This window comes from Pinus tabuliformis, chromosome 4_2 (assembly GCF_031772625.1).
Source record: "Pinus tabuliformis cultivar Carrire ecotype Pingquan chromosome 4_2, CPIR1, whole genome shotgun sequence".
NCBI classification, from domain to species: Eukaryota; Viridiplantae; Streptophyta; class Pinopsida; order Pinales; family Pinaceae; genus Pinus; species Pinus tabuliformis.
This window is the reverse complement of record NC_142304.1, coordinates 20683421-20692968: the sequence shown is the minus strand read 5'-3', so window position 1 is coordinate 20692968 and position 9548 is coordinate 20683421.

Here is a 9548-nt window from a genome sequence, read left to right as displayed (position 1 = left end):
ATGTTGGACTGCCTTTTGGTGATGTGCTTGACCTCTGTCACCAAGAGGAAAACAGTGAAACAAGGGACTGTTAGAAGAGGGGAAAACTAGTGGGAAATTTGGGAATGTTTGGTAGACTTAGTTAGGGAAGTATGGGATGTTATGGGAATTTGGTATAGGGTTAGGAGTTTTTGTATAGGTTTATGGTTTGGGGATTTTACATTAGGAAATTTGAGAAAGGGGATTTGGGGTAGGGGATTTAATGAACTTAGGGGGGATAGGGAACTATGAAATCAGGGAAAAAATGGGATAAGGGAAATAAGGGAATGATGGAAAGAGGATAAACTTGGTGGCAAATAGTTGTTAAAACCCTAGGCAGCAACCTTTATGTGAGGACTTTGAAATGGTAGGGTTTGATCATTTGTTTAACCATTTCCACTCATCAATCATCATACCATAGCACAAACTTGGATAAATCACAGAGATGAAGGCTCTACCTGTCAAATCCGTGCAAGTTCTTGGCGATTTGGAGCAAAGGTTAGCAGTTTTGGGCCTTTTAACTGTATGCGCCGCGCAACATACCCAATGCGTCGCACCTCCTGCTCAGTGCGCCGCGCCGACGATTTACAACGATTTTTGCCCAATATCCTCACTTGTTCACAAAAATCGATTGGTGTTGCTTCCTCTTTGCTCTTGGCATGCAAATGAGCTTTCAAAACTTGGAGACATGTTTTATACATTGGATTTTCAAATTAATTTTTCCAAAGACCCACTTTCATAATGTTTTGGATTTGCTTTATCTTTCAACTCTGTTTTTGGACTTTTTCACTGCTTTTTCACTTTGCAATGAGAGAAATGACCTGAGCTTGGCTTATCTTTTCAGGTGATGGAGCTTCTGGGCTAAGGAAAGAAACCAGGGTGCAGATGAAGGAATTTGCAATGTCGAAAACAAAATTTACATTATTTTTGTACAAATAAGGCTAAATAATCTATTTTTTGATGAAATTTATTGATATTGAAACCTCCTCATGACCCGCTAGCAATTATTGGACCCTCTGAAGCATTTATTGACAAAAACCTAATGAAACCCTAGACCTATTTGACACTGAAACCCTAAAGACAACTTTTGCAAATTTTTAATGAAAAGAAGACTGTCTATGCTTTTTGTTTTCAGAACAGACATCAACCAGTAGGTGAAAGACATGAGGGAAGTATGGAAACAAGACCCTTCCGCCAGAAAATCGATGCTCCTAATGGAATGTGAATGATCGAGCTGGATGAGACACCTAAAATGAAATGCAACAAAAGAGGTTTTGATCTCTGACGGAGGGCTAAACAGACCGACTCTAACAGAGGGGGAGATCATAGCGTTAGAATTCATCTCACCCTTATTGGTATCAAGTGGTAACTGAAACCAAGTATTGGAAAAACCCTTATAATGGTTTCCTCTAGTGAGGATTAGGTTGAATTATGTGCCATATTTGACCTAGGGGTTTGAGACATCTCCATAATGTAGACCTTCTAGTAGGATCCAGAGGTTTGAATAACTATTCTAGGTTGTATTGGGTGCGATAGTTGCTAGACTCCAATCTCATTCTCTAGTCCAAGGTGCATAACTACTTAGAGAAGGTTGTGATAGGAATTCAAAATTATAGAAGGTAATCAAGGTAAAGGTAGGCCTCACTATAAAAACCATTCTTTAAAAACTTCATTTTCTTTTAAAATAAATTTTTTAATCTGAACAAATTTAAAAAATGTATTTTTTCTTTCTTGACTTGTGCTTGAAATTTTATCGTATTAGATAATAGATATTTTAAGTATTAATATTATATCTACTTTTATACCCAGAGATAATTTTCCTTCCATTTTTACGCATTTATATTTTATATTTCATGAGAGTCTTAGTGAATTATTTTTCAGATCTACACTTTATTACAACAAAAATCTTCAACAGATTTGACAAAATCTTCATATAAGGGGGCTTGACCAAGAAAGTACCTACCTAATATCCCTTTTGTTTTATTTCAAAATTTATTTAATAACACATCATACGTTTTTTTGAGCTAAAATATACATATTTCCAATTGTTATAATGTTAATTTGCTTGTTGGAAAAAATTCTAGGTTTGACCCTTATTTTTTGTAAGTGGTTTCCAGACTGTAGGAAAATCAAATTTTACATACAAATATGAAGTATTGAGCCATATTTATTATTACTTATTTGCTTCCCAAACTTCCCACCCACAAATCTATTGATCTTGTGTGATTTCACACTTGTGGATGGTCTCTTTAGTCTTATTAACTTCCTATTTTTTTCGTGTTTCTTCAATGTTTTGTAGGTCTAAAGGCATATAATAGAAAGGAATATGCCTACTCATAACCACTTATCCAAAGCAAAAACAAGGAAAACATCTCATACTTAGTAAGGTATTTATGACTCATTTTTTTTTTTATTTTATAGGTAAATAACTAAAATTTTGAGTGACTTTTATTTGTTGGTTTACATTATTTCTGTAGTAAATTTCATTTCTAGATTAGCAAATAATTAAAAAATTAAATCTTATCTTCACTTTAGAAGTCAATTCTAGGCATTGGTCTACTAAATTTGGGTGAATTCACTTGTGTGTGTTAGGGAAGCCTCTCATAACCTTTTAATAGGAGTTGGGCTTAAATAGAGGATACTTTTGTTGAGGCGACAATGAACACTTTTTCTATGTGGTACCGCCTCAGTGCCTTTGAGGACAAGGTCAAGATCGTTAAACCTATCAGTAATAGCCTCAAAGAATTTGGTTTGTGCTAAATCATTAGCCACAAATTTTGGAGTCAAATGTGTAAATTGAAAATGGGATATTTTAGGATATTATCCATCTGATCATCGATCTCGCGAGATAATCTTAAAGAGATCTAAGGTTTCCCTTATGCTAGTGGAAGAGATGTAAGAATTTCCTGCATGATTTAGGAGCTAAAAATTCATAGAAATATTAGATCAAGGAATTTATAGAAATAAACCCAAGCTCATAGATATCAACTGTAAATGCATTTGGATTTTTCCTACAACGACCTCATGCATAAGTCCTTCCACTCATGCTTGAAATGCTTGATTCTCTTTTATTTATTTAATGGTCATAGAACATAACCATCATAGTAACATAATTAGTTTATTTAAAAATAGGATGAGAACCTAATGGTGGGGAAATTCCTCCACAATCATAGTCAACCAACACCTAGTTAGTTGTTTATATGAGACAAAGGTAGGAGCAACTTAGGTTCCTATTAATGGTTTACTAGAGTTGATAAAGGGATTAAGAGAGACAAGGATGATATCACTTTTTATCATGACATTTAAGCTCTTTGCTAAATTGTGTCATAGATTAGGATTCCATGGCAATGCTAGGAGTAATGCGATCTATGCTGGCACTAGAGTCAATGTCAGGCACCATAAGATGACCACACTATGGATCACTAAAATCGATTGAAGAGAAGTATTTTTTAATGAAGAAAACATTGGACCCACACTTTTTAATGATGCATCGATTAGGTTATTGTGCATCATTTTTTATTCAGATCTTGTGTTTATAGTGTTGTCTATGACATCCTTTCAGAATTGAAGAGATAATCTTTGTTAGCCTTGGATTCCTCCATACGAACAACCATTTTTTTGGCACATGCAAATCATTTTAAATTCAAGCCATCACATGATTGATCGATAGATATTTATTATGACAAACACATTACTTAAATCCAACCTTCACTTTTATTGGGATTTTCTCCACACATTATCACCAATTTTTTTTATGCTCAAATGAAGAATATGTCATAAAATTCTTATCATTGGTAATTGATCTTGAAGTGGAGGATCAAGAACTGATAGGATTTACATGCTTTTTTTTCCTTTCACATGGTGTTGATGTAATTCTCAATTGGATATCATTCACATCGGGTGTTGATGTGATTCTCAATTGGATCCTATTCTTAATAGATATACATAGATATACTAGAACTACATAATAGTTCTCTTTAGAGAATCATATAATTTTCTTTTCATCTGAGTTATTACGGGATTTTTGAGAGAATTTGACTATGATTTTTTTAGAGTTTTTGATCACTCATGGATCAATACCATGAGAGTTATCAGGCCCTTAAAACTAAAAGAGATTTGATACCATGTTAATAAATAAATTCATGAGATAGGACAAGGGACACGAGAAGTGGTAGAAAAGGCCTTAAGCCATCCTATACTCGTTGTGTTCATTTTAGTCATACAATTATATGATACTAAGTGAAACCATCTGAATTTCTCTCACCTCAACAACTCATCAAGAGATAAAGTAGAAGGATGAAAAGTAGGAATATAGAAACACACTTAGAGTAAAATACATACCCCAATATGTGAAATATATTAGGTGGTGTACGAGGAAATTATGATTTCATAGGATTCATCTGATAATAATAAGATTTTAAACTTTAGCGAAATTGTTAAATTCACTTTAAAAGAGAACATTACAATCCATGAACCACTTGTAAATTTAGGAAATGAAAGACTATTGATAGATGACTTAGTTTGCAATTATAATACACATGACAAAGATAATAATCCTTTAAATATTTCCATCAGCTTGGATATTCATAATTGTACCTTAGGGTGCCCTCAACATCAAATCCAAGAGTTGTGTTAAATCCTTATGGTTATTAGCATAGTAATTGCCAAGGATTTTAAGTATTAGAAATCATATTATTAATCTCTATGGTCGGTGCACTTAACAAATCCTTAGCACAAATATGTTCTTTATGATGCCTTCAGACCTTGGAGAGCCTATCCCTCTGCCATGATGCCTAACTCATGATATGAAAAATTTTAACACATTGGTCATAGCAAGCCCACACACCTAGAGAGGTAGACCCACCCATTTTGTGAAGAAAATTGATGACATCCAAAAGGTTTTATTTCATGCCAATTAATCAAGAGCTATGGACCCCAAACTGGTAGATCATGGATTAATGAGGTTGTTCAAAGGAATTGGGCCCTCCCCCAGCTCTTTGAATCTTTGAATTGATAAAAATTGGTGCCCACTCATCAAGGGGTAGTTCTCAGTTTCTTTTTGAGCTTGAGGGTTTTTCACATTTCTCTTTGAAGAAAAGGTGGATTGGGATATCATCTTTTGAAGTGGGCCATATTTTATGGGTGCTCAGGGGATCTAATTAGGTCGTTGGAGTCTTGAATTCAACCTTGAGAGTGATGTACCTTTTGTAGTTCCTGTGTGGGTCAAGATACCTTAATTTCTACTACGTTGTTGGAATGCAGAGAAATTATCGAACAATAGAAATGAATTTGGGCCAATATATTAATCATTTTGATCCATTGGTAGAAATGTTTTCCTATGTATGGATGTGAGTGGAAGTGGATCTGGATAAAGATTTTCCAAAAATTGTTCAACTTGGTTTATACAACTAGACTTTCCTTCAAGAAGTTGATTAGCATCAATTCCCTATAAGTGAAAATTGTGCAATGATGATCCACATGGATATTGGTGGCCATATGCCTTTTCCACTAACTCAAAGCATAGTTCTCTATGTTGGTAGTTTTTCTACAGTTTTTCAGGTCCTAAACTTCTAACGCCGTTTTGAGGTCCTAAATGATGTTTTTTTGACATGGCATGGACCTAGGTTATAACCATAAGAGAAGCGTAGGTTTTTTTAAAATTTGTAATTCTCAGATAAACCTTTCCAATTAGCTATTGAGCGTGCCAAACATATATTGTATGCAAAAGTTATGACCATGGGAAGTTGATGTACCAACTAACCCTAGTAGGTCCCATAAGGATTTTGGAATTTCATATCAGAGGGTTAGTTTTTGGGATGTTTAGGGATTTCTCATTGCTTTTGATGTTAAAAAGGGCCTTTTGGACTCATTGTGACTCACTCTAGTGAAGGAACGTAGCTGTCACATCGCTTCTTAGAGATAAGCTACTGCCATTCAAGTTAATTTGTTTTCATTCTACATTTGTATAGTTTCAAAATTTTCCATTTATTAATAGAATTCAAGTTTCATTGTATCTTTGTGTTTTGCTAATAAATATGTATTCCATTTCATTCCCTTCAGAAATATGAAATAGTGGTATCAGAGCGATCAACTCTTTATCTATTTTTGTGTGCATGTCGCCAATGATGTTAGGGTATAAGGATTTGGGACTCGAAATTCTTGAGCCCTTGCAAGGCCGTCCTCACCAACTGATCTCCCATGGCGAAATAAAATAAAGACAAAGGAGTAGGATATCCTAGTAATCTATTGCTTGAGGAAGCCCTCGCACGACAAAAGAAGGAGATGATGGATAATTTTTTCTAGATCCTTTGATGGATGCCAACAGGTGAAAATTCTTAATCAAGTGGCCACTTCAAAGTCACCACTCACTTCAAGGTACAAGTTAATTTGATATTCCTATATTTGAAGGCCAAATAGATGTAGGTGCTCTAAACAAATGGTTAAATTTGCTAGAAGGGTATTTTTAGGCCCACATTTTTTTGATAGAGAAAAAATTATCTTTGCACTCCATAAAGCTACCCCCATGTCAAGGATTGGTGGGAGACTTACTGTGAGCAAAGGGCCATGGAGAATTTGAACTATTTACAATCACACCCATTTAGAAATATTTTAAAGATGTTATTAAGGAACGATATTACCTTGTTGAAAGCTACAAAGATTGGTACATGAGATGGACCATACTATGACAAGAGATTTGCCAAATTGTGCTAGATTTCAAAAATATCTTCCATACCTTGTGCACCGAGCTGGGTATCAAAGAATCCGAGCAATATCTAGTGCTCAAGTATCATGGTTTTCTACACAGATACATCCAGACAAAAATGGAGATCTTGGACATCTCCTCACTTGGTGCTACATACTGATATGCTATCAAAATCAAGAAAAAAATTAAATAGAAGAAGCATGACTTTGGATATTCAAATCCCTCAAAGCATACATAGTGAAAGGGCATTAAAAAATTGCAAAAAGAGGGAAACAACTAGGGTGGACCACCCTAGGAAAAACCATCTAAGTTGGAAACAAAGAATGGTAACGAGAAGATAAAGAAAGACACGGGAAAGTGGTGCAAGTTCAACAAGAGCCCCTCTCATAACACCGCTGAATGTCTTGTAAGGTAGTCATTGGTGGTTGAGCTAAAATCCTTAGAGTTAGATGTAGGTTATGACTTTAAATCAAACCTAGACAACAAGAAGTAGATCATTGGTGTAGAATCCATTGCCACCATTTCCATAACCAATATTTAGAAAAGTGAGCTCGAAGATTTAGATGAAGGTGAGCGCCTCTTTCACTCACAAATGTGGGTGAAGGGTGCCCCATTGTATTCCATTGTCAATTGTAGAATTCAATAGAAACTCATCTCAGTAAAGGTTGTGAAGCAGTTGGACCTGTCGAAAAAACTGCACTCACAACCATACACTATCAAGTGGCTCTGCCAAGGGAAAGATCTTCATGTGAGCCAATAATGCTTCCTTCCCTATGAAATCAAGCCATTCAAGGATGAGGTATCGTGTGATATTGCTCCACTTGAAGGTTGTTATTTTCTTTAAGGCTAACCATATATGTGAAAGTGTCACATTTTTATGAGTCCAAACCTTATAGTGTTATTATTACTTTGGGTAGACAACTATATAGAATACCAGAGGTGGCTCCACCTATTCCCATTTCTTTGATATCTGCTAAGAAATCTAGTGAGGTCATCTCCTAGACAAGGAAATTTGTCTTCTTCTTGATTCATTCTCAAAGTAAGGAGAATATTGTGGCCACATCCATGGCCTCCACACAAGGACCCTCATGCGGAAAAATCAAGTGGACAAGTTCGTGGAAGAATATAATGACATCTCCTCCTCACCTATTGGGTTACCTTTGCATTGTCAGGTTAAGCGTTCAGTTGATCCGAGCCTTGGAGAACCTATACCTAGTGGTCCACTCTCTTCTGGAAAATGAGGAATTCAAGCACCAAATCCAATAGTTTCTCCAAAAATGGAACATATGACCGAGTTCCTCACCATGTGGAAGCCTAATTGTACCAGTGCAGACGAAAGATGGGACCTGGTAACTTTGTATTGATTACCGGGCCCTTAACAAAATCACAACTAGGAAATGGTACACGATTCCTCGAATTTATGACCTTCTTGACCAGCTCAAGGGAGTTAAGTAATTTAGTAAGATTAATTTTAAGTATGGCTACCACCAAGTCCAAATACAACCAACTGATGTATGGAAGATTTCTTTCAAGTCCAAGGAAAGCCTTTTTTAATGGTTGGTCATGCCCTTTGGTTTGCCAAATACCCAAACAACTTTCATGAGGGTGATGGAAGATATCTTGCAACATTTCACCAATTCTTTCATGGTTATATATCTGGATGATATCCTCATCTTCAACAAGAGTTCAGAAGAACACTTGCAACATATTCAACAGGTCCTTCACACTCTGCGACAACACAAGCTATGTGCTAACTTGGAAAAATGTTCCTTTGACATGAAAAAGGCCTAATACATAGGCTACATTATTGATGAGCAAGGTGTAAATGTGGGTCTTGCCAAGATCAAAGTCATTCGGGATTGGTTAGCCATGACAACTCTAATCGAGCTTCGTAGCTTCTTGGGCCTTGCTAACTTCTACCAAAAATTCATGTTGCGATTCTCTTATATTGATTTAACCTTGAGTCAAGTGACCAAGGGAGTAGAAAAAGAAAAATTGTTTTGGTCTGTCACAATAGAATGCATTCAATGATCGGAAACATCACTTTTGCTCTGCACCAGTCCTCACCCTACTAGACCTACAACAACCATTTAAGATTGAGATAGATGTCTCTGGTTATGCTATTAGTGTAGTCCTCACTCAACAAGGACATCTGATGATGTATCATAGTGAAACACTCTCTGATACTGTTTGGAGATACCCCACCTATGAAAGGAGATGTACTCCATCTCCTGAAAATGGAAGCATTATATTTTTGGGAAGAAGACAGTTAACCACACTGATAATGGGCCTCTATAATTTATGTATACATAAGGGAAGTTATAGAATGGCCACCATTAGAAATGGTCTACATACTTGCAACAATTCCATTTGATCATAAAATAAAAAAATGGTAGCACCAATTGTGTCAAATGTTACCTAAGTCTGTTGAAAATGCAACAAGAAAATCCTAATTTATTTTTTTCCTTGAATTAAATTAGGAATAAAATTTTAATTCCACATCACAAGACAACTTTTACAAGTTAACTAAGTTAATTTGACTTAGTTGGCTTAGTTAATTTGAGTTGAGGGTCTAACTTGTGTCATGTAGAGTGTCTCCTACTTCATAGGGGCCTGGTTGAGTTGATTTTGAGTTGTAATTAATTAATTCAGTTTAACTAAGTTAAAGTCAGTTAAACAAGTTCTAACTAATGAAGGAACTAGTAGGAGGTCAAATAGTGGAGTGCTACTTCATGTGTTCAATCGGTTAACCGATGATTCACTCATAATAACTCATGCATGTCAAATCTGAGAGTTACCTAGTTGAGATGGGAGTTCAAGGGAAGTG